Genomic DNA, 26,199 nt, shown 5'->3' with positions numbered 1-26,199 from the left:
TACTTAATAAACTGCTTGTTATTATTGTCGGGTTTAACGTGAAGACATTGGTTCAATAATTTGCTTAATTAGAACTTAGAAGTGTTTTCTGAACGTCATTTTTTGTCACAACTTGTTTGCCACAGCTAGCAATAAGTCATAAAGATGACCTCGGGTAAGGTGACCAGACGTTTCGGGGGCGAAAGTGGGACACGTGCCGATGATGATGTCGTCACCGACAAAGAACGCCGATAAATAGGGGCTAGGGGGACTTTCCTCTGACTTTGCCGAGTAGTGATGCTTTCAACGGAAGGTCTGTCCACGCCACTACAGTATTCCATTTCAAATAGAAAACCGGAATTTAACATTTAAATTAAAATATTCCTACCTTATCTCCCGCTCAGCCAACTTTGCGGACGTGCAGGTGAGGCGCTGTAACAAATTATGGTGCTTCGCCATCTTGCGAGGCTGTTACTCCGAAACCCTACTTCATAGACCGTGAATCTCCTTGTAAAGTTTCGGTCATTGCAAGATTGTGTCATAAATTTTTTCACAAGGATTTCGTGAATTTTCCCTGTCAAAGTTGCACCTCACAATTAAAAGTCTTTTCAATCTTTCCACCTTTAACTGTCTTTTCACTGGCGTCTGGCGATGTTCTTATCCTCCCCGACATTAGTCACTGATCCGTACTCACACAAAAGGATTACTGGAAGTGAATAAAATGCCGGACAGCGGAAAATACGCGGGAGGACGAAATGCCGAGAGGTGAGGGGAAACGTGCTGACGTAGACTTGATGAGATGGCAGGGTATCTGATGTACCCGGGCCCACGGTTGTGAAGGGGCCCGGCCTTGGTCAGTGGATTGTTTTCCGTCTTTTTCTTTTCTCTTAAAGAAAGGTCTGAAGAAGGAACACCCAAGCAGTCTGCAGTATACAATTTCCACACCTAAGGTAGGCGGGGTAGTCGGGGTAAGGGGCCAGGTGTCAGAGGGCCGCTGGACACAATGATTTATCGCGCATGAACCGTTAGAAGAACGTTCGTGCATAGAAGTCGCTGGATTAATGTGCCTCTTGGAGGACCTGCAAGCAAGTTGGAATCGACAATAAAAAGGTGGATATGTTACTGATGTATGGCCACTCTGTGAATGGAAAGGATGGGGCCCGCCGCTGGCACTACAACCTCTAAGCCCGAAGTGAGATGTCAAAGGAACTTGTTTCCTGTAGTTACTTCAGGACACAATGAAACTTTCTCTTCCCGTCTCTCCATCACCAAGCAAACTACATTAGTCTACAACTCTATACCCGGGGTGGCCTGTGGATGCCTTTGGATCGGCATCGTCTGCCAAAATCTAAAATGCACTTGTTTTCATTTTTTTTTTAATTTAGCCTAGCTTACTTTTCTAAAAATTTATTATATCAAGTATAACAGAGTTAGAAATCGGCAGTCTGTAGCATTCCAACACAAAGTTAAAAGATAAAAAATAATAACAGGCTAACATGACTAGTTAGAGGATGCCTTCAAAGGAAAGCGAGCGACTACAAACAGCTTCACTTTACACAATAAAGTCGGCAGGTAAAAGCCATTGTGTACTCATTGGTTGTCCATTCCATATATCACTAGGTTTGGGGTGTAGTCAGCTGTTGGCATGGGTTGCCACTGGGAAGTGGGGGAACTCGGACAACCGTAACCAAAGAAGCTGACACCTACGAGGGACGACCAAACGACCACCGGCGATGTACCAGCGACGCGTGCAATAAGATATCGGCCGGCAGGTCATCGTCGTCACGGGTCAAACACCGGAGCCCGCACAGCGACGAAAAATAAAGCGGGATCAAGAAAACACCGCCAAAACCAAAGGCGCGGATCTGAATCAGTGTACGGTATTTTTAAAGACAAGCGGGACACTGTGGACTTGCCAGAAAGCGAGACATTGGGCATCCCGCCCGGACATTTTATGAGCAGGCGGGACACGAGGTCAAAACCGTCTGGTCACCATAGCTCGGGGCTGAAGCGCGGGGCCCCTTCGAGAGCGGGGCCTGGGGCGGCCGCCCCATTTGCCACCCCCTAACGCCGGCCCTGGGTGTACCCACATTCCTCGTCTGCGCCAATCCAAGGTGCACTACGATTTCTGTAGATTTATGGCCTCTCTACACGAGTCCCGATATTTGAGACAATTTGGCGCAGAAAGGCTTGTGAGCGTGACACCTTGAAGTGTTTCTTCAGATCTTTATCCCAGGTGACCAGTCACGAATGGAAATAAAAGTCTTGTTAATGACGTAACATACGAACACTTGACAGGAGTCGGGCTGCGTGGTGGCTGGCAAAAAGGGAGGTAATATTTGAAGATAGGAAAAATAAAATTAAGAAACCCCCCAAAAAAGCGAGAAGTTGAAAATGCGAGGGGAAAGATTGAATCTGTGATTATTTGAGGGTGAGACACGTTTGCACTGAAACATTTCACAGGTTGGTGAGGCCTTGTACGGCTAGGGCAGAGGCGGCTGTCCCGTGTTGCGGTCAACAGACCGTGTAATGTTGCAGGTTGACACGGGGTCACGGTGTTGTTAGTAGGGCGAGCACCGAGACATGGAAACGTCGTGCTGAGCTTGCAGGTAATTATGAGCAGCGCCGCCTGGTGTCGACACGCAACGCTCGCTGCACTCGTGCACCCCACGTACAGACATTGCTGTGTGCAGCCGCTCCCTAACCTCCCTTTGACTGCTTCTGACGCTGCATCTGACGACATCTGCTTCATGACAAGTCACAGCTCCCTGGCACACGGCACTCCCCACCGGGTGTCCCCTCCTCCAATTCATCCAAAACTTTTTTTTTTAAAAGATTTTTTCCTCCAGAGCTAAGAATTAGTTGTTGTAATTAATGGGAACGTTCCCCTCCACATGTCATTTCAAATCAGATTGCAACTTTTTAAAGTGACCAGACTTAGTTTATGACGGAATACAAAGTCACCAGATCCTGGTGACTAAACTTGTTGCACCTGGAAGATCAGGATGTGGGTCAGAATTCTTACCTGCGTGTGAGACCGAGGTCAGAGCCTCATTTGTCTGCTGTAGACCCTGTTTTCGAACACGTGTCAGCGACAGCGGCTTTCAGTGGCATCAGAAGTCAAACATGTCAGCAGCTGAACGCTTCAGTGACGTCAGAAGTCAAATGTCAGTCAGCAACTACACACTTCAGTGACATCAGAAGTCAAACATGTCAGCAACTGCACGCTCCAGTGACGTCAGAAGTCAAACATGTCAATAACTGCACGCTCCAGTGACGTCAGAAGCAACTGCACGCTTCAGTTACATCAGGTCTAACATGTCAGTCAGAAACTGCACGCTTTTGTGACGTCAGAAGTCAAACATGTCGGTAACTGCACGCTCCAGTGACGTCAGAAGTCAAACATGTCAGTAACTGCAAGCTCCAGTGACGTCAGAAGTCAAACATGTCAGTAACTGCAAGCTCCAGTGACGTCAGAAGTCAAACATGTCAGCCACCCACGGGCTTCAGAAGTCAAACATTCGTTGGACATTTCTCATCTGGTTTCTGACAAAAGCAAGACTGAGACAGAAGTGGCACACTGTAACAAGCTAACGACAGCGGCATGCTCTTTGAACCTGTCAGCGACCTGCTTAATTCCATGGTTGACCCGGCTTAACCTTGCAATCCCCGGGTACTGGTGACACCACGAGCGGGTTTAAGTGTGAATAAAATTAGATTTAGACGGGGAGGGAGGTAGGGGGAGGGAGCGGAATGAAACACGTGGCAATAAAGTCGTCCAGCCGACTGCACTCGTTGTGCAACTTAATGATGGTGGAAAATGAATGAAATATTCTGTAGACGCAGACGGTGGTGGAGGCCGCGGGTAGACACATTTTGACTAGTATTTTCTGGAAATAGCTCGGCTTCCTGAGGTCAGGGACGTGGCAGTTTGATGACCTTTGTAGCAGTCGTGTCACGTGGTAGCCGTCTGCTGTGAGGACAACAACGAAGCCTTATGCCCCACTGGCCATTCCCCGTCTTCTGTTCAGTTTGTCAACTGGATGTCTCGTCGTCATTACTAGGGATAGACTAAGCAAGGGTTAACCGAGGATTCTACACATACATCGGAGGAAAGCGCACGCAGACGACAGGCTGACGTATGTCAAAGCTTACTCTGAACTTTGAATACACAGGAAGTGGGGGGCACGTGACCTTTTTTCAAGCCTCACAATTTTCCCATGGCGGTTGGCAGTATCCTAATATATCAAGGCCGCTCTTGTTACGGCCTCCAGCAACGGTCAAACAACGGTCTCCTCAACAACACAGGCGATGCATTGACATGTCTGAAAGCCATTTGGAGGAGTGTGAAATAGCGCAGACACCACCGCTTTAACAACAAAGGTGTATAAACAAGAGCAGTTGTTGATACTCCTAGGAAAAGGTGAAGCAACCTGCGCGCCGGGAGGTGTTTACCTGCAGTTTCCGCTTGAAAAGGACACAATGACCTGCTGCTGGGGAGGGAGACAACGCTGCACAACATCCCTCCAGCCCGTGTCGCAAGGTGGTCACGTGATGAGAGACTGCCAACAAGATGTGCTGTTGGGATTTGTGCGCACTTATCAACGGACGCCGGCAAAGTGTCAACTGTCTAGTGTCAATATTACAAAAATTGCTATACTGTAAATAACACATTCACTACAGGTGCAAACAACAGTCAACAATTGGTGTAAAAATCACAAAAATTATTGATGTAGCAACGCTGTATAAGCAACACGATTAGATATTATCGTACACACATCAGCTGGTCGAAAGAAGCTGGAAGAAAAGGCTTGATGAACAAGATCGAGTGGAGAAGATTTCTTGAGCATTTGCTGCACCGTTGACCTAACATACTCATCCAAACGGGTTTGCAAGAACCTGACAGAGCACCAGCATGCCTGTCGACTGGACTACATGTAGGATGAACATAAACATCCTGTGATGGTGGGGACCTTGCCACAAGAAGTCGCAGAACGTCTGCACGAAGCAGCTGGACGGACAACTTGAACTCGGCGGTGCGCTGTATGCGTCATCATCCATCAGCCGGGCACTTAACTGCGATAGTTCACATGGATGTAGCCTTAATAACGGTGTTACAACCGTTACATGTGGCCTCTTTGATCATGTGAGTCACGAAATTCTGACGATGGGCAGCGAGTCCACTGTGTCACCAGTCGCATTCATCAAGATGATGTCTACACTCGACTTCCACGAGTTCACTTGATTTTCACTTGCTTAAAGAGTTTGTCGTTCTCCCCCCAAGAGAGAGAGAAGGTGGGTGGAGGGGCTACTTCACGATTCTGACTACTGACCACAAACATCCCCATCTGCTTGTGGCGTAGTGGGTTAGAAGTGGAAACGATACTTAGAGCAGCTTCCGCCAACTTTGGTGAACCATTCACAGACCACTAGGTCAAGCCAAGACGTGGCAGCAAAACGTATTGTATTCTGTCAAACAAAAAAAAACAAAAAATCCTTCGCCAATTGATGTTTATGTTGGCTTCATTCTTCACCGTAAATCATCATTTTTCATACAGTGCGTTTAGCACAAATAAGGCGTTGACATGCATACACAGCTCCAAATTTGAAATGTTCTTCAAAGTTCCAGAAGATGTTGCCTCCATTTCCACACCTGCCAGTAAGGAATTTGCTGCTATGGCTTTTCACTGGCGTCTTTCATCTTCATCCCTTGCCGATATATTTAACTAGAAATGTCGGACATGCCGAGGGCAGGAGAGAGCAGTAGCATGACAAGCATCTTACTGAACAGAAGACCGCGTGCGGTTACTTCAGAGGACTTAACGTCTCTTGTAAACCCTGACATTTATTCTTTCTCTCTCACACACTCACATCTTTCTCTCACCCACATCGATCTCTCACTCACCCGCATCGACCTTTCTCCCACACGCACATCGATACTTTCTTTTTCTCTCTTACACACACATATCTCACACACACTAACGTCTTTCTCACTCACCCTCCACATCTCTTTCACACATATCTCTCATGCACCCACATTGATCGCTCACACTCACCCACATCGACCTTTCTCCCACACACACACCCACATCTCTCACACACTCGCATCTTTCTCTCACACACTCACCCACATAGATCTCTCAATAAAGAGAAATATGTTTATTTGAGTTAAGAGTAGTAAGGTGTGGGATACTCCGAGAGGATATTGGTATTTGAAAAGAATAGCTTGAGGTGTGGATAGTGTATTTGTAGAGTAGGGCAGCTTAGGGAATATTTGAAAAGCAGGGTATGGGTTAGTTGGAAAAAAGGACCAGAGGATAGAGTGCGATAGGGAACATTTGAAGAGTAGGGCATGGAAAGGATATCGGGAGGGTAGAGTAAGGGTTATTTGGTGGTGTGGTAGGATAGGAAATGTTTGTATGATTGTGCCTAGCAACACTGTGGTCACGTGGTTATTAAACATCAAGGTGGTGCACGTGTAATGATGTGTCCTGTTGTTGCAGACGCCCGATCCGAGATCGACTTGCTCCGCGCCATTGGGATTCCCGACGAGAAGACACCGGGTGTGACTTACACCACAGGGGTCGACGGATACCCGACCTTCCTCATCACCTCGCTTGCTAACATCCGCGAGCCTGTGCAGATGCTGTTTAACCAACCGCTGTACAGCGAATTCTCCATTTCCATTACCTTGCAACCTTACAAACGGGAAGGAGGCTTCATTTTTGCTGTCGTCAACCCCTACCAAACAATCATTCAGTTCGGTGTTCAGATACAGGCCTACGACAACACTCAGCAGACCGTGGCCCTCTACTACACACCCAACTCCCGCTTTGCAGACTCCTCCACCGTTGTAGCAAACTTTACCGTGCCCTCCATGGTGCGCAAGTGGACCAAACTGACATTCAAGGTTTTGCGAAGCCGGATATCAATCTACTACAATTGTCAGGTGTACGAAGAGGTCAGGTGGTTCCGCCCAGTGGAGAATCTAGAGTTTGAGCCGGGGTCTTCGTTTTACATCGGACAGGCTGGACAAAACTTCGCCTCCATACCAAGGTTTGAGGTGAGTTGTCTTCCACACCCACCCTTCTGATTCAATAGCACATACATGTAACACACTTACAGTATACGTGTAAAGAGTGTGTCCAAGGTGTCCAGTCTGTAGTGTAGCCCTCTGACTCATTGTGAATTGCTGTTCTCGTCAGGCGTGGTTGTTCTCTCGTTTTGTTTCATCGTCGTCGCCGTTTTTACTTTCGATGTTCTCGACAAAGCTCTTTTATTTTTTGTTCTCGACACTCGCTCCCAAACATACATTGATATATTGCTTGTCCTACACGGATTGCCGGGTCCCAGTAATGGTGGGGAGGGGCAAGCTTGCTAACACATTTTTATGCCAATTATTCTATTCACTGCAGGCAGTGTGAAATATTTCTGCTGAAGGTTAGGTAGGGTCGCTAAGACAGCATCTCCATCTCTGAAGCTTTAGGAAGAAAGTTTTGCCGAAGACGAGGTGGTTACCCGAAAGCATTTGAAATAAGAGATATCACAAAGGACGTGGCATTGAAAGGGAAGAATGTGCACACCCTCACGTGAAAGCAATCCCGGGTTGACATGTGGCCCTCGCCAGGTAATAAATCCTCTAACCTAGCTGACTCGGCCAATCACAGGCCTCTCTAGAAAGACACTGTGACAGTTGTAAGACGCCTTCTGCTAAGAAGAGAATACTTAAACACAAAAGGTGGAGGTCGAGAAGTCTGTCGAAGCGAAGAGGTTGATCCTCTTTGGTCAAAGATTCAGTTTAAGAGCCGAACCTTCCCCTCATTCATACGACTTGCTCGTAGCGCCACCTTGCGGAAAGAGAGGCTTTTCGGAGGCTCAGTGGGTAAAAAAACAGCTTCATCAGGATGATGTGTGGGTGTGAGGCGGGGTTGGATTTATGCATCGTCTGCACTTCAGTTACCTTCTCATTTGTTGGAGCGACGAGAGTAGGTCGAATACTAGACATCTGAATCCTTTGGCAGCTTGAAGAACTTCTAAAGTTCAGAAGCGATGGGCATCACTTCTGTTTTTCCTTGTATATCTGAGGGGGAAAACATCTCCACAAAATCTGCAGCTAAAGAGCGAAGGACTCCCTACCCGTGTGACCGATAACTTTAAAGGCAAACAAATAAATTCCTTCCAGGGTGGTTCTTCCTCTTGTGTCGTCGATGAATTTAAAGACGAAGCGGTGTTAACACAAACTTTGATATCAGGACAAGAACCTGCTCAAAGACAACCGAAAGTTTGCGACACACAGCATTGGTCACGTGGGAGGCAGATGGAAGGTGTCGCTGCCTGACGCGGCGCCGTGAGTACGACGTGAGCAGCACGTGAGCGCCGGGATCCTCGGGACGCACTCGGCAGTTAGGTCGCTTATCGCATGTATAAATAAAGCCTAGGGGTCTAGGGGTCTAGTCTAGTCCGCCTCTCCGCTACTGGCAAACCTTGTTGTGAACTAATGTCGAGTGCTGCCTTCATTAAAAAAAAAAAAAATTCAAGATGACTTCAGCTCTCCTTCAGGTGCTCTTGAGTAGCCTACAATCTACATCTCCTGTTTAAATCTTGTTTTCCGCAGTATATTAATTTGTTTTAACAAGGGAGGCAGCTTAAAACTACCCTATGTGAACCGTTGCTACTTAAAAGTTTCATCTTAATAACAAAGTTAATATTTCATCATGAACTTAGTACACATAGAAACAATTCTGTTTTATCAGTGGGGATCAGTACGGTATTTCCTGTTGGTGAGATACCTGCAGACAGAATAGATGAGCTGTCACATCTTCCTGTGATTTGCACCAAAAGGCTTGTGAGTGTCGGTAGACCAACAGTTTGTAATACACAGAGCTACAAGTTCACCAGACTAGTACATAGATACTGTTGATGGTGTGAGTGGGGGACCAGTTGTGTCTTATATAAACACTGCTTGATGCTTCTATGAGGGACTAGCTGAGTCTGGGCTACTGATTGATGGACCAGCTGGCTGCTGTAGGGGCTACATCATGGGTTTGATGAGAGATGTTTTGATGAAGAACTGGCAGACTGTCTTCAAGACACTGTACACTACGTTTTTGATAAGAGAGCATATGTTTACCACAGTGTAGGTTTGGGAAGGGATCTTTCGTGTTTTCTTCAGGTGTTGCAGACTTTTTTCCATGCCTCCACCCTCCCATCATACACTAAAAGCGTCGACCACAAAGAGGGGATAGCCACGTGATCATCAGATAGATACAGATTGACATATTGTTGAGAGGCCCGTCACTCCCTGGCGTCCAAGAGGGAGTTGTCTCGACAAGCACTTGTGTCTCGACAACTGCTGTGAGTGGCTCGTCTGGCATGTGCACAGCTTATGTCGACCCTCACGGCATTCTTGTGCATTTGTCACAGCACATGCCGGTGAGCAAGCATGTACATCATACATAAGTAAGGAAGCAGTCAGTAGTCGGCCCCCGAGATACATGTCAGGACCCCAGAGCGGGCGCCCACAAGCGGGTGGCCAAGTGCAGTGGAGGGGCTGCATCGCTCGTGCTGTAGTAGATACGTGCCTGCAGCCAGGAACCTGCTGAGTTTATGTCCTTGCACGTGCCGCACCAGCCACTAACCTTTCCGTCGTGTCCGTCGTCAGACGTCTGTAGTGGTGCTAGACGCGTGTGTGGGCGTGGCCTTCACTCGGGGGAAGGTGGTGGGGGGAAGAATGACGGCGCCGTGGGGTGGCTGAGTCAGCACTATCTCCCAGCTATCTGTGGATGCACAGGAAATGCCGCCTGCGCCGGCGCTGTGCTGTGTATAACGACCTCTGCCATATGTTTGAGATTATGCTTCGTTTATCCGCATGATTAGTCCCCGGAGAGCCCCGCTAATATTTGTGATTAGTCCTGACAATATTTATGCAGTAATATTTTCTGTGCTGGGGTAGTTTGCTCGAGCATTGTCTATTTGAGAAAGATGTATGTACAGAGACAGAGGCCCATGCACGTGACTTGCTTTGTGATTAACGGTGAAAACATCTTGTATATCAAAGGGCGCGAGGCTACGCCCTTATCGCCGGTCATCAAGTCCAGACGTCAGGGTGTAAAGGTGAGAAGCCAACACGTGTGCTCAGCGAGCCAGGCAGTTGATGTCAGGTGCTGTGGTTCCTCTCCAAAGGGCAGATACTGCCATGGTCATGGTCGTCAAGTGCAGGGTGTTGATGCTCCACCGATCCCCACGCCTGTGGGTGATGTCTCGCGCTCCACGTGCTTGTGGGAAGGTTGTACAGTTGTCTCTCCATGTACATGAACAGACTGAACAGCTTTACCATGTATGTCTCTCCATCTTCCTCTTCTCTGTTTTTCTTCTGTATTATACTTATCAAAAGTTTCTTGAGAGTGAGTTCCCCGTCGGACTGCTGGCGATCAAATGAAACAGATGGTCAGAGGGCGATGGTCTGTGTGTGGAGGCTGCAGGCTTCTCACGTCTGCGCTGCTGTTGTCGGTTTTTGCCTGAGCCACCCATGCTGGGCCGCACCAGACTTTCAACAGATGGTCGCTCTGGAACCGGCATTCACTGGAGAGGAAAAGCGGGGAATTACACCAAGGCATGTTTGGCAGGAGGTGTTGGGGAGGTTGGGGGGACGTACGTTGGGGTACTGGCAGTGGGTAGCCACACCGCTTTGAACTCGGCAGCCAGAACCATTTCCTTTTCCGACGACGCCTGGATAATAAGGGGCACTTTGTGACGAGCATAATGAGAGGGCATGACCTTACTTGACCTGGGCGTGAGAGCGTTTCCCAGCCTTCTTGTCTTGCTGCACCCTCCCTCGCCCCCACCCATCCACCATTGGCATCTTTATTTGTCCTGTAATGAAAAGGATCGTGAGACTGTCTGCACGTGATGAATAGATGAAAACTGTGGTCTGACAATAACACTCGTGCCAACCTTGAGATGAAACTTCACCTCTGGTCGAACCACCGTCTGATCTTCATCCTTGTCAGTTTTCTTACCCAAAAGATTCGAGCATTCTAGTTATACTTTCTTACTGAAAGGTGCACGTTTGTGCTTTATTTATTACTAAGAAAAGAAAATTGTAAGTTACAAGTGTCGTGAGTGCGTGGCTGGGAACAAAGATGGTTCCCTGTTCAGTGTGAGCATTATGGTCTCACAAGTGAGCATTCACAGCTGATGTCAGGCTTACTATCCCCTGTCACAGTCTGGCGTCAGATAACCTAGTTGATAACTCAGAGAATGCTTGAGTTATCGACATCCCATGTTAAGGTTGTGTGCTGTCACAAGGGTTACGTATTCAAGTAGTCATGGATGCAACTTCCGGTTAAACACTAAATGATGGAGCCAGAGGCACTTTCACAGAACTATCAGACCAGCACTATTGTATTTAAAATAATATGAACTTCTCAAGGTGACAGGGCTTGATACATTGGAAGCTATTGCTACCTTTATTAACTAGAAGCAGAGAGCAGTGAGCGATACACTATGCAGAGTTAATATTTGTTCTGATGTTGTGCACGGATGACCTGTCAGAGGACTGAGCCCTTGACTGTGATGCTGAGTGATAGCGGCATAAGAAAAGCATTTCCAGCTTGAGCGTGTCAGAGGTCACAACAGGTCACATGGGCGGTCTACATCAGCTGGGTCACAGACGGCCAAGTAGGCCGGGAGAATGGCAGTGGATAAGGAAGAGTTAAGAAACCGAGGTAAGGGAGGGTCCAGTGGGGGTGAGGAAACAAAGAGCTGCTAAACGAGACCAACAACTACACACAAATCCCTCCCTCCCCCCCACACAAATCCCCCACACTTACACATCCCCCCATACACCCACACACCACCACCCACGCACACACACAGAGTGAGGTACAGCTGGTGTAGTCATGCCATGTGAACAGAAAGCTGGAGCACAGGTCGGCACACGACACGCTGCTGCTGTCCTCAGTGTTCGCTCACTTTTAAGACAGGTGTGAGGTCTGCGAGTAGCGGCCGCCTATGCCTGTCCTCCCGAACCCCCCTCAGTGCCGTTGGCGACATGTCAGGTACAGTCAAATCTCCCTACTATGCCACCCCGCTACTATGCCACTCTCGGTATTATGCCACTTTTGCTCGTCCGACTATAAATTCAATGTAAAAAAAAATTTACTATGCCACCCCTACTCTCGCTACTATGCCACTTTTTTGTGACTGTTAAAAGACACAAGTTGTGAAATTCCGCGCAGTGCTCGATTACTATACTGTACGGTAGTGTGGGACATCGCAGTTAGGTGGGATGGAACATAGCACGCACACAGGGAGGGTGGAGGCTGGCTATGTGGGGGGGTGGTGGTCGCTGGCCGGGTGACAGTCCCGTGACAGAGGGAAGGTGTGAGGGGGTCGACTTGCGACAGGATGCAGGTGCGCGGATGTGGTTGGAAGGGGTGGAGGATGAAGAGGTGAGGGGGAGAATGAGAGGAGACAGCGAAGCCGACGATTCTTGAGAGCTTTGGACCAGACCTGGGCAAAGGACTCCTGTCTCTGACCGGCCCGCCCGCCAGTATATATACTATACATACAGTATTAGGTAAAACTGAGTTAACTATATTAGTCCGGCCCTCTAAAACCATCCCAATTTCTCATGCGGCCCCTTGGGAAAATTAATTGCCCACCCCTGCTTTGGACTGACGGGTAACTTGAACAAATAAAGCCGTTTTTACGAACCCTCTCTACTATGCCACTCTCGCTACTATGTCACTTTTGCTCGGTCCCGGTAGGTGGCATAGTAGGGAGATTTGACTGTATAGGGGGCTGGTTTTCCTCCTTCATGCGAACCCCCAGGCCCACAGCTCGACCTCATGGACCTACAGGCCCACAGCTCGATCTCATAGACCTACAGGCTCACAGCTCGACCTACAGGCCCACGGCACAAGCGCGCGAGGAAATTGAATGCAGACAGCAGGTGCTACCACCTTGGCCATTTCGACTAGCTAGACTTTTTTTCTGTACGAAAATGCTGAAGAAAGTGGAATGCTAGAAACTCAAATATTAGAAAGAAAAGCTCATCTTCCATACCAACACCAGGTGAAGTCTGCCTCATATAAAGCATCATTCATTTCTTTATCTGTCATAAGGACATCGGTTAGCCCCGTATGCTGAGGCTGGTTAGTCGAGACAACGTCCGCGCGGTAGTGTAGGTAGATGGCCAGGTGTGAGACTAGCATGGCGGGTAACGTCCCTCCGTCCTCCAATCGTTTTCTGTCACACGAAGTGCTGTGGGGTGTGGCGGAATTAATAAGACGGACACATTGAAGACGTGTCAGTAAAACTGCTGGCAGCTGGCGAGAGGCTGTAACGGGTATGTACAGAGCTCACCAGGTGAGAGGCTGTAACGGGTATGTACTGAGCTCACCAGGTGAGAGGCTGTAACGGGTATGTACTGAGCTCACCAGGTGAGAGGCTGTAACGGGTATGTACAGAGCTCGCCAGGTGAGAGGCTGTAACGGGTATGTACTGAGCTCACCAGGGGAGAGGCTGTAACGGGTATGTACAGAGCTCGCCAGGCGTTCGGCAGGCTCGAAGAGCGTTCCTGCGTCACCTTGTGTTGTCAGATACCCGTCTGACCTGTGGCGGGGTCGCTTGAGAGGGGGTTTGTCTTGATGGAGACAGATAACAAGCAGATAAACACTTCAAGCGGAAAGTCTTTGACTTAACGACGCCTGCGTTGAAGGGCGTTGTGCGTGAAGTCCTTACATCTGACCGCAGGTTGTAAGACTACTGCTAACATCCAGATGTTCCTGTTAAAACCGTGCTTTTGAGTTAGTACTATAGAGAAGACACTGGAGGTATATAAAATACTCTGATGCTAAGTGAATTAACTACAGAGACTGCCTTGAGAGTAAAGGCGGGTGGCGAACTGTTGTTTGTCGACGTAGACATCAAAGTGTTGCACCTCTCTCTCTGTTACCATGGTGAGTGATCTCAAACATAGCGGGCCGCTCGTGACAAGCTAGTTTCACACCCCCGTCCCCCCAATCCCACCATTGCTTGTCCTCAAGGATCCAGCAGACGACAGCCCCGACCAGGTCAGTTTGCGCTCGACGGTTTGTGCTGTTGTTGTCTCTCAGCACTTTATTGTTGCCACCGTGTTCTAGGCGTCTGCTAACGATGGCGTGTTGCCAGACAGGTCATGCAGGTCAGAGGCCATCAGTCCTGCCCAACGGAAAAGTCACTGACAGTTGCGAGTGCTTCAAGGCCGGCAGATGTCACAGCTGTGAGTGCCGAGGCCGAGAGAAAGGTGGCGCTCACAGGACTGTCACAAGAAACACCCTGTGGCCAGTTGGCGGAGTGACCACAAGGGAGTTGATAAAAACTGCCAAGTGTTCTAATTGATGTTGTCATGGTTTCCTGTAGTGTAAGTGTCGGTCACCCCTCCCCCCTTCTCTCCTTCCATTCACTATAGTTCCTTATCCCACAGTGGAGTGGTGGGTAGCTGGTTTATATATATATGTGTTATACCTGCGTGCGTACCTGTTGGCGTGTTGTGTATTTTTTTTTTTTTAATTCTGTAGGTGTCGATGTATATTATGTATGTTTCTGCAGGTATATTAAGATAGTCATGGTTTGTAGTGCATCGTTTGGTCAGTGGCACACCTCACATGACCAGTAGATGCTCTCCGCCACAGTGACCAAGTGGAGAAGAGGCTTCCACATTTTTTTCTCTTTCAAGTTTCACTTTTGTAATTTACGAACTTCTTATTCATCGCTTCACAGACTGTCGGGACGAGCTAACATGCTAACTAACCCTTGGCTGGTTGTTTTATGCCGTGCCAGCAGCCAAGGCAACATCACGGCCAAAGCCCTCGCGGTCCTGATCTGGCTGACGTGTGAGACGTTATAACTGCCATACACGTCTTTTGTTCATACCCCAACCCCGACGCCCCGTGTGTAACTAGGTCAGGTCAGTAGGTCGGCCGCGTCTGCGCCCCAGACTACCAGCCTTGGCGGCAGTGCCACCCGTCGCATGCTGGTGGCGAACGTTGACACTCGTCCATCTGTAGGTGCACTTCATCTGTGACCTGATCGAACTGAGCCCATGTAGGCGGCGGCTTCCCTGTCCTGCCCCTTGTCCCGTGGTCCCGCTGCTGAGGGCAAGTGTAACCCCAGGTGTCCACGGTGTGCTGTGGGTCGTGCGTGTTGTAAGGGATGTACGAACTTTGACACAGCACGCAGGTCGACGTCCATCTTACTTCTGCTACATAGCCGCACCTTGCACGTGACACGCTGCTGGGCTTTGTAACATTTTTATAGTGGAGTCATTCTATTTTACTGCTAGCACTGCACGTGCAACTAGGCCTGAGACATCCGTCTGTCGACATGTGACCTGCGTCCCACGTGCCGGCTTTAATGCCGGCTCCTCGCTGTATGTGCAGTATCTCAAATACGTCTGTACTTTCAAAACACGGAACAAAAACACCTTTCCGAAATAATTTGACTTGTGAAACTAAGCACCAGACGATGGGCGACAACATATTGTCTTTCACTATCAATTTTTTTTTTTAATTCTTCAAACTGTCAGCGTGCAAAGTTGTTTACACTTATTATTGAATAGTTAGATGACTAACATTGCTTCACTTCTCATTCTTAGAGTTCAGTCTGTAGGGTTATTTAAGGTCATGATGAGAACGAAGACCTTGAATTATGTTGCATAAATTACTCAGAAGCACTGTTTAGTAGAAAGATTGTTGCCAAGCAGTTCAGATGTCAGTCAAGGCAGTAGTTTTTTTTTCCGAAGAGCACGCTTTGCTGTCATTTTTACAGTTCATGCCACTTTTATGTCTATTGTTTGACAAGTGTTTGTTTCATTCTTTGTCCATATTGCACCATTGGTGCCATCAGAGTTGGCAAATATATAAAAATAAAAGAGCTTGATACAAAATTAAGTTCTTTTAAAATTCACAGCCTCATTCCAGAACAGAAAATATGTACAAGTTATGAACAGGATATTAATGAAATGATGAGGAAGAGAGACATCAACATTTTTCCAACTATAATTTTTCTCTATTCTCAGACTCGTATTAAACTTGAGTATCATGAAAAAGAAAAAGAAACACCCCCAAAACATAAAAATTCCTTCATGTGATGAATGAATGCCAGCCCTCTGTTTAACTCACCCATCTTTAAGGCAGTAAAAGTAAACTTCAACTGGCATTAAGCTGACTTTTGGAGGGTCATTATCACAACACTGACTTGTGCACAAAAGCAACCTTTCTTCTAAGTCTGGCACAAGAAGTGTGTAATTCATTTGAAAGCTACTCATACCTTTGCATTGGAAGTTGTAGAGTTAATCCTATCTGAAAGAACAAAGCACTTAACACTTTTTGATTGTAACATTTATTTTGTTTCACATATACACAACATAAAATACAATGTTTTACAATATAAAATAAATAGGGTAACAGTCATTTAAGAGTACATCCATCTGCCAACACTTAACCCTTTTGTGGGAACACAAACCTCTAGCTGTTAGAGGGAGGTCAGTAAAAGGTCAACATTTCTCTAGGTTTTTTAAAAATAGCTGCAGTGTTTTTGTTGTATTCATAATGTGTATGTGAAATAGCAAGGAAGTTTAGTTGCTGAAAATAAGTTTACAGTTTGTAAACATTTTGTAATTTTTTTATATCAATCTTGTGTTGCAGGGAGGAATACAGGAGTTAAAAATTTCAAGTGACCCTAAAGATGCAGAGGATGAAGAATGTGATTTTGTAAGTGGTGCCTACTAGCAGTTTATTGTTTTAAACAAAATTATTTATTTACCCACAGGATTCCAGTTTCATGTTATCATAGTTCTGAAATAGTCTTGTGCATTTTTAGTTTAGTATTAATATGATAACATTGATCTTTGACAAGCAGTCCATAGAATAGATTGCTCTTTTACACCTTTTAATAGACAAAATATATTTTTAGGGCTTTTTTTTTATCGTTTAAAATGAGGTCCAGCAGGTAAGATGAGTAACACGTACATTTGTTTGAAAAATACTTCATACATCTGCTTGGCTTAAACTAAGACGTAACATTGTATACTGTAGGTATAAAGTAAGTAATGCAAATAAAGAAATTACTTCATCAATCAGGAAAATGAAGAAAAGGCGGGGGTGTTGTTTTGGTTATGCTTCCTCAATCTCCCATGCCCAGTCTTTATAAAGATGATTTTTTAAAAAAGCATGTGCCTTTTATGGCTGTTAAGAGAAAGTGGTAAAAACGATGAACGAGCATAAAAATTTGGATTACAGACCATTACAGTACAGTTATCATTATTTGCAAAAGAAAGTCTTAACCTGCTATCAAATTATGACTACAGGAAAACAGTGGGTCTGGGTCTGGAACAGTGATGATTGAACAGCCACCTCAGCTCATACCTCTGACACCTACCCCACTGGTCAGTATTTATGATATCACTAGTCAGTATCTATAATTCCCCTGGTTAGTATCTATTATTTATCGATATTTGTTATTTACAATACAAAACATTTTATTTATTGCTCTTGGGAAATTTCCACTGGTATTTTACTGAAGATCCCATTGCCGCTTAACACACATGAAGTGGCCTTGATTTAAAAATGTGTTATATGTTGATGTGAAAGGTTCCAGGTGTACTCTAAGTAACTGTTGCTATGACACGTAGCCTGCTAGACTAATGACATGGCAGCAGCAAAGTAGGTGAGGCTATGATACAGCTTTAATAGCAGCAACAATAATTAATATATTATGCCTACTAGACTAGGAACATAATGATAGCAACATTTAAACATGTTGAACCCAAGAGTGTTTGTATTTATGAATAGAAAATATTGAAGTTATTCTTTTGGGTTTTTAAAAAACTTAACCATTTGGAAAAAACATTTGGCATTCATGTTAACATTTACATAATAGTTTTCCTCTTTTCCCAAATAGAAAATTTTTGAGTAACAGGCAATGTTCTGAGCCCAAAATTTAAAACTTTAAACAGTGGCCTTTCTTCCATTCTGTCATCTTTTGTCACAAGCAATGCCTTGGAAGTGCTGACATTATGCACTAGTATTTTTTAAAAAGTAATAGAGACTAAAAATAAAAAAAGAAAATAAATGATTGGAGAGGACAAAGATGGTAATTAGAATATATATATATATGTACATTTGAACTTAAAATTGAAAGATGCTTTGAAGAACAGCTGTGCATACCAGTTTTAGTAGGAAGGAGTAAACAAACAGAAATAGCTTGCTAAAGTTAGCATAATGCTATATATTGGTTATGTGCAGTATGTTGACATCCAGTTTTTGATAAGCAAATAGCTTTTTACTGGTTAATTTTAACTAATGTGTAAAATACCTTTTAAGGATTTTTAAGCAAAAAATGATAGTTTTAAGACTTTAAACTGAAAGAGTAATATTGTGGCCAGCATTGATTAGGAATTTCAGGACTTGTGCTTACTTTAGTTTACAAACATTACATTTATAGATAGTTTTTAAAAATATATTTTTGAGAGATGGGTGAAAACAAACTTTGTAAATACGCAATTTAAGTAGATTCTAGCTAGCATATTGTTCTTTCATCATGCGTTTTTTAAAATTATATTCTCAGTCCATGGTATTGAGATTACAAGTCTTACATGTCTGAAACATGCTATTAAGTGCTTTTATTTCCTTTGCTTGAGGTAGAAGCCAGAGACTGTGAAAGGTGAAAAAGGTGACCAGGGTCCTGCTGGTCTTCCTGGAATCAAGGGAGACAAAGGCGATAAAGGAGATGGTGGGCCACCAGGGGTGCCTGGTATTCCAGGCATGACACATCCACCCCCAATAACACCTCCTCCTCCAGACATCGAACTCTTGCGTGGGCCTAAGGGTTAGTAGTGTCAAGAGGAAGTTTGAGAGGTTGAACACAGAAATAAACTTGCTTGCATATTTTATGTGTGTGCATAAATAATTATGCACAATGTTTGTTGGGGGCGAGAGAGAAAAAGCAGAATAAAGTTAAAAATTAATGAGTTAATAATGTAATTATGCCAAATAAAAAAAAACAACAAAAAAAAAAAACAAAAAAAAAAAAAACAACACAGCATGTACAATAGTAAATAGGATGAAAACATACACAACATACATTATTCAAGCGTGTGATAAACTTTTCTTAAAAAAATTTCATTTATTTAGTGGCATGCATGGATGCAAGCACATGGTGTTCGTAAAAAAGTATAGTTTCTTTTCCGTCACACAGGTGATGCTGGTGTTCCTGGCATCCCAGGTGAACAGGGTATTTCAGGCTTAAAAGGAGAACCAGGGGAGCCTGGACTGTCAGGAGCACCTGGCCCAATTGGCCCAAGAGGAGAAAAGGGAGAGCCTGGTGATCCTGTGAGTGTACTCTTCTTTCTGACTAAATGTTGTCAGAAACAATAACCAAAGCAGCTTTATTTTATGTTCTTTACAGTAATTGGGATTTATTATTAGGTAAATGGCACTGAATAGTAATTGTAGTTTGCTCTTGGCTGTATTTAATTACTTATTTTATGGATGTAACTGGAAAAATATTTTATAGAATAGTGCCGTTCAGATGATTGTTTAATTGTGGGATATTGTGCTAAATGCAGATTGTCATTTATTAAAAAAAAAAAATTCACCCATGCTTCACATGCTTATTTAACAGGTTCTGTAATTATGAGATCAAAATTTGATGTCTTACAGGCTCAGGTGAAACCAGTATGTCTTACTGAATTTTGTTAAACTAGTATTGCATAGGATGCCATTGTGTTAGAAATAATACTTTTACAAAATTATAATGCATAACAGTATAGCTATGATGATTGTTTATGTCTGTTTTTGTCTTTGGTAACATTATATAAACGTGCATGGCACTATGTGCACTTTGCAGGGTCAGCCAGGCTTAACTGTTCGTGGACCACCTGGACCTCCAGGACCACCTGGCCTACCAAGCTCATTGGATGTTATCCCTGAGGTGGAGCCAGGACCAAAGGGAGAGCCTGGTGAACCTGGTGTAGCAGGTGAACCTGGCATAGGACTTCCAGGCATACCTGGACCTCCAGGGGAAAGGGGTGTCCGTGGTGAACCAGGGATACCTGGGCAAAAGGTATGGAACTTCACTGTGGGAAACAATTGCAATGGTACTATTGTCTGTGAAAATATTATTAAAATTAATGTTGTGTTTGTAAATACTATTAACAGTACTGTTGCCTGTGGAAATGTAACAACACTATGTATAATCGCAATAATAACAAAAAAGAGAACACATTTATGCAGAATTGTGGGAATTTAACTGAATACATTTTATATATGATCATTTTATTGTGTAGATCTACATATAATAATAATTTGCTTATGTAAAAATGTGACAACTTTTCAATAAATATTTTTTTCTTTGCAGGGTGACTCTGTGGTTGGGACACCAGGTATTCCAGGCTTGCCAGGCCAGGTAGGTCAGCCAGGTCTTCCTGGGCCACCTGGACCTCCTGGGGCTCCAGGGACTCCAGGTATATTAGTGGAAGGTTCCAGGTGATGAGCCTGTTCCAGGTCCACAAGGACCCAAAGGTGAAAGAGGTTTAACTGGTCTTGAAGGACCACCTGGTCCCATAGGTCCAGAGGGCCGACCTGGTTTGGCGGGACCTCGTGGTCTACCTGGTGAACGTGGCCTTCCAGGAGAACCTGGCCTGCCAGGCACATTTGGAATTGATTTGTCAACATTAGTAGGACCACAAGGACCACCAGGCAGGGATGGACTGCCAGGGGCACATGGTGCTCCTGGAATGCCGGTAAGGCTTTTTTTTCCTAGCTTTCTGACTAACAGTATGGAGAACTCTTAATCATTAGGATGACATGCATGAGTTTTTAGAGTTTCTCCTCTTTTCTTTTTTTTTTTTTTAATTAACTTTACCACTTTACCAGATGCCCCAACTATTAGGGAAGAGGGCTTTTTTGACAGCCGTTCTAAGTAATCTTCAGATGCTTGGCCTCTATTGTTTGTGGTATGCCTGACAGAATTCTCCTTTCTGGTGACATTCTGGCATTTGACTGTATTATTTTCTTCTGTACCCTGATCTGCCTGAGGGACCTCCTTCTCATGTTAGTGCTCTTTTATGAACCCTTCTTGCTTCAGCCTTGCTTCAACCTCACTACCGTTGCCCCTTGAGTGGTTTTAACCATCAGACCTCCTTGCACCCAGTTGCTCTTATGGATAGAAATACCTTTGACAACTGGGCACAAGCCCTGAAGCAAGAGATTAGCTCTTCCTATGCAGTTTGCACCTACAAATGTGAACATCTTAATAGTCAGAACTTGTCTACTCAAGGGCAAGAGATGTGGTCCATGTTGACACAAGCCTTTTATTACTTCATATTTTGATTCCTTCAGTCTGTCTGCTGCACCATGAGCTTTCACCACAGTGATGAAGGCCACAAGGCTATTCAACCACTCTGTGACTATCCAGTATTAGTCTACCTCAATGACTTGCTCTTCTAAGGACTACTGTGGAATAAGAATGTCTGTCTAAGGTGTCTGATAAATCTAGGATGGCTGATCAACTTCCACGCATCAGACTTGTATCTTTCTCATGACTTTATCTGGGAATACATTTTAGGATGTTGCCCTCCAAGATCCTCTGGCTTACCTCATGCTTAAACAAATATGGAGGGATGGGGAGCCCACCTGGCTCATACCTTTGCTCAGGTGAGCAGGCAGTGGTTGGATAAAGACTGCAGTTGCCCATCAGTGTGTTTGAAGGTTAATGTAGAGGTGAAAGTCGGGGAGTTCAGATCTTGTCTCACGACTCCACTGTTTTCATTTACCTGTGATGGTTAGTGGTTACCAGTTTCCTCTGCTGGTGGCTTAGGACAATGTTGATGTGGTTCACTTGGTTTGTCTCTTCACCTGTCATGCTTCTGACCAATGTGTTGGTCTCAGCTGCAGCTCTTGGGGTTCCTCCACAAAATGGTTTCTCCACTAATCAGTCTTCAAACACATGCTAGGTGCACTTCTGGCTGCTTGTGGACCTCTTAGCCTCTTACTGGACTATAAAACTACCAACCCCTGTGTCAAGTTTTGGACTATCTAGATTGGACAGTCAATATATCGTCCATCTCATGGGATGAGATTTGGCTTATACACACCCTTTCATGGCTGACTACCCCATTTTCTGGCTAAGCTTGTCCACCCCAGCCAAGGTCTGCCTTGTGGCTCCAGTCTGACAGGGCATGTTATGGATGGCTGATTTGATTGCACTAGTGCAGGACCTTCAACTTTAGCTTGCTGTGTCTCCACTTGTCTTGAAACAGCCATGACTCTCTCTTCATGCAGAAATCTTCAGAAATCTCTACTTAAGCTGTGGAAAGAATTACAACCATTAGATGACCTAGTACATCGGAAGGACCCTGTGATGGTTCTGAGGCTTTGCCTGTGCAGATCCCGTCCTATGAGGGATGGATGGTCATAGCTGTTCTTTCCAGTTTGGCTGGTGTCTCACCTATTTAAGGTATGAACAAATGAATGCAGGTGGTGGCCACTAGCTTTGCCTTTTTTTTTTGTATGTTGCTCTGACCAATGTTATGAACTTCATTGTGGTGGCTCTCTTCTCTGCAGTGTGTATTACCTCTGTAATCAGCTGAGCTATTTTTACAGAGCCTTACATAGTGGTTGAGGGCAGATGTACCTGGATACAATGAAGCCCCTAGTGGCCAGGACTACTAATCCTATTGATCAGGGGTAATAATTCCTTTGATTAAAGAGCATATGTACCCCATAAGGTCCTAATAGTAGGGTCATCTGGTATTATCAAAGAAGGAGAATTTACAAGAAAAATTTCATGTTTATTTGAATGCATCTCTTTTATACAGTTTGTTATAAAGGAGCATTATATAGATGATGATGTAGATGATGGTAGCTAATGTTCATTTAATAATCTTTTGTTGATTAAAGCAGCTGAGGAAAGCAGGTAACTAGTGGTGGGCCACCCGTTGGTGCACACTGTTTGGTGCTTTGGTACTACAAAGATGCCTGGATTTTGTTGTCTCTTTTTGATTCTAAACTGTGTTTTATGTTGTGCACGTATGTCATTTAAAGATTCACTAAGTGCTTTCACTAGTTTACTATTAGGTGGATCTGTAACTTTTTATACACTTTATTTTTAAATATGTATCAGTGTATTTTATTCTGAGAATGTGTGTCTTATGTGTTATTTGTTGATAGTTGTGATAAGTATTGTGCACTTCAGTTTGAATTTATAGTACTTTTAAGTTCATTTTCTTTGAAGAAAGTTTATTGTTTGTTTAGATGTTTAAGCAGGTGGCACTTTACATAGTTATACATTATAATGTTGATTTAAGCTTCACAAAAATGCATTGGGACCAAAGTTATAATGAAATTTCTTTTTCTCTTTGCTTCATTTTGTTAATAGGAAGTAGACTGTTAGAAAATTTTGAATTACAAAATTGTAGCTATGTCATAATTGATCAGAACACTTCTTTGCTTTTTATATCATAAATGTCCCCTAATATTATTATGAAGTGATCACATTTTAATGCTGAACTGTGGAAAAAGTTTGTAAATTAATGAATTTCAAATTTAGAAGCAGATGAAAAGTGTTCAAAACATTTGAAGAGAGATCTATTGAAAATGTAGAGAAGGGGTCCTGTCAATACAATAATTTCTAAGTACAATGTCTCTGCTCTCTTTTTTTTGACCAGGGTGTGGCAGGACCACCTGGAGAACCTGGACTGATGGGCCCACCAGGATTTAAAGGGGAACCCGTGAGGAATTTTTAAAAAACTGTATTATTAAAAAAAAAACCTGTATTCACATTTAACTTACTGTTATAACAAGAACAATAAAAGTAATAAGATTTCTATAACTCATTTTAGTCAGCTTTAAAATTTCAAGCTTTAATAATGTATACTGGGTTAACAAGAACATTTTTCTATGCAGAATTACTATTGAGAACTATTTTCTTTATGATAAATAATATAATAGTAATAAGTATTTATGCACATTCTTCCCCTGATAGGGGAGCTCTTGGCATTAATAACAAAAATATAGTAATAATTACCACTGTGCATAGACACACATATGCACACGACACACATTCACAAATAAATTGATTAAACAACACACAGCTCTGACCAACTGACCGAAGGCATATCACACAGTGAAACAAAAAAGCATGGACACAAAATGTACAGGCATGATGCTACCAGGTCTGGTATACAGACTGAAAAAGATTTTTTTTGTACCAAAAAAACTTTTTCAAGAGTTCTGTATTATCTAAATATGAGATAAAGAAACACTGTCATGAACACATAAAGATCAAGACAACATTTCTAGCGGAGCTCGTCACAGACATTAACACGAAGAGCAGGATTGTCCTGTCTAGGGAACAGGTGATGTATTGACCTGGTTTGTCCATTCACGCTGCAGTCACTTTTTTACCATTTACTGTAAAGCTGATGACTTCTGTAAAACTTTTCTTCCTCTAAATTGGGTAATTATGTAAACCTATATTAACAAAATTCTTTAGTGGAAGTTTCTACTGTGAAAGGTGTTTAAAATTTGTTTTGAAAACTGTCTTGTAGTAATATTTAGATTAACATTTGTCAGGGAAGTCCTGGTCTACCAGGAGCACCGGGCAGGGATGGATCACCAGGAACGCCAGGCCGAGATGGAACTGATGGACGGCTGGAAGGGATGGTGCAGTTGGACCTATTGGTCCGCCTGGTCCACCTGGAATACCTGGTCTTGCTGGTTTCCCTGGTCTTCCTGGTTCTGCAGCAAGTGGTTTTGATGGAAGTGGTGATGATGAATTTGGAGTAAGCATGAACATTTTTCTTTTAGCCTGACTTCTGTGTCTTGTGTCTGACAGCTTATGACATACTGGAAGATGTGTACATGTTTGGAAATGAGCACTGACTAAACTGGGAAGTCTCATTAATTAACAATGGATTGAACTTGTTGCTACCAACTGTCATGCTTTTTTCTTCATAACCTTTCTTCATTTTTATTATGCATTAAAAAATAACAAATATATAGTTTAACAGCAAATGGAATAACCTCAGGAAAGATAATTCCTATCTGAGGTATTTCTGTGGCATATTTAAGAAAATTCCTAACAGTGTTTAGCTCGACAGTGCTGATGGTGATCATAAATTTAGAGTACGCATGAACATTTTTATTTTAGCCTGAGTTCTGTATCTGATGCTATAACATACTGACAGAAATATACAAATGTGCATGGAAACATGCAGATACTAAACTTGGAAGTCTTACTAATGTGATATGCATTGAACCCATTCTTGCCTATGTTCTTTTGTCTCCATCAGTTTTATTTGTTATGTATTTAAAAAAAATGAGTGTATAGTTCAAGTCAACATTTTGGATGATCTCAGGAAAGGTTAGTCTTACATGACTAAGGTATTTCTGTACAATAATATACAACTTTATTAGTCCACAAGGGCAGTTACTGTGTTATATTTAAGAAAACTCTGAACTGTGTGCAGCTTGGCACTGGCGATGATGAGTATGAAGCTAGAGTAAGCATGAACATTTTTATTTTAACCTGTGTTGTGTGTCTGATAACTACTTCATACTAACAAAAAATGTACTCAAGACAAATATATATGTTCATGTTTATTTCCAGCATACATGTGTAAACATACAGGGATATGTGAACATATGCAAATGCTAGGTTGTGAGGTCTCACTGAAGTAATCAGTAGATGTGTACATAAGTGATTACATGCTATATTGGTAAGTCTTGCTGAAGTAATCAATGCATGGATAAACCCAGTTTTTTTCCTTCTTTCCTGCTTTTGTTTCAATCACCATGTATTTAAAAACAAAGAAAATTAGTTTACTTTAGTATTTTGAATAATCTCAGAAATAATTAGTTGCATATGAGGATATATTCTTGTGGAGTATTTAAGAAAATTCTGCACTGTGTGCAGTTTAGACCAGGCAAGCAAGGTCCAGCTGGCCTACCTGGCTTACAGGGACCACAAGGTATACCTGGTCCCCAAGGTCCACCTGGTCTCCCTGGACTAAATGGTGCACCAGGAGAACCTGGCCCTCATGGTCCTCAAGGAATCCCTGGGGAAGTTGGACTTAAAGGAGAACGGGTATGTTATAAGATCTTATCTATTATGTTGCTTTAATATCTCCATAATTTAAGAGGAAAACCCCCAAAATTATGACTTGTGGGACTA

General features: G+C 43.8%; 1 pseudogene; it reads left to right on the top strand.

The window, feature by feature from the left end:
- Positions 1–26,199, top strand: part of LOC112560807 — a 57,010-nt pseudogene that overhangs the window by 9,742 nt on the left and 21,069 nt on the right.

Source organism: Pomacea canaliculata, linkage group LG1 (genome assembly GCF_003073045.1).
Source record: "Pomacea canaliculata isolate SZHN2017 linkage group LG1, ASM307304v1, whole genome shotgun sequence".
Taxonomy (NCBI): domain Eukaryota; kingdom Metazoa; phylum Mollusca; class Gastropoda; order Architaenioglossa; family Ampullariidae; genus Pomacea; species Pomacea canaliculata.
The sequence above is the reverse complement of the archived record's forward strand: the minus strand, read 5'-3'. Positions and strand labels throughout refer to the sequence as shown.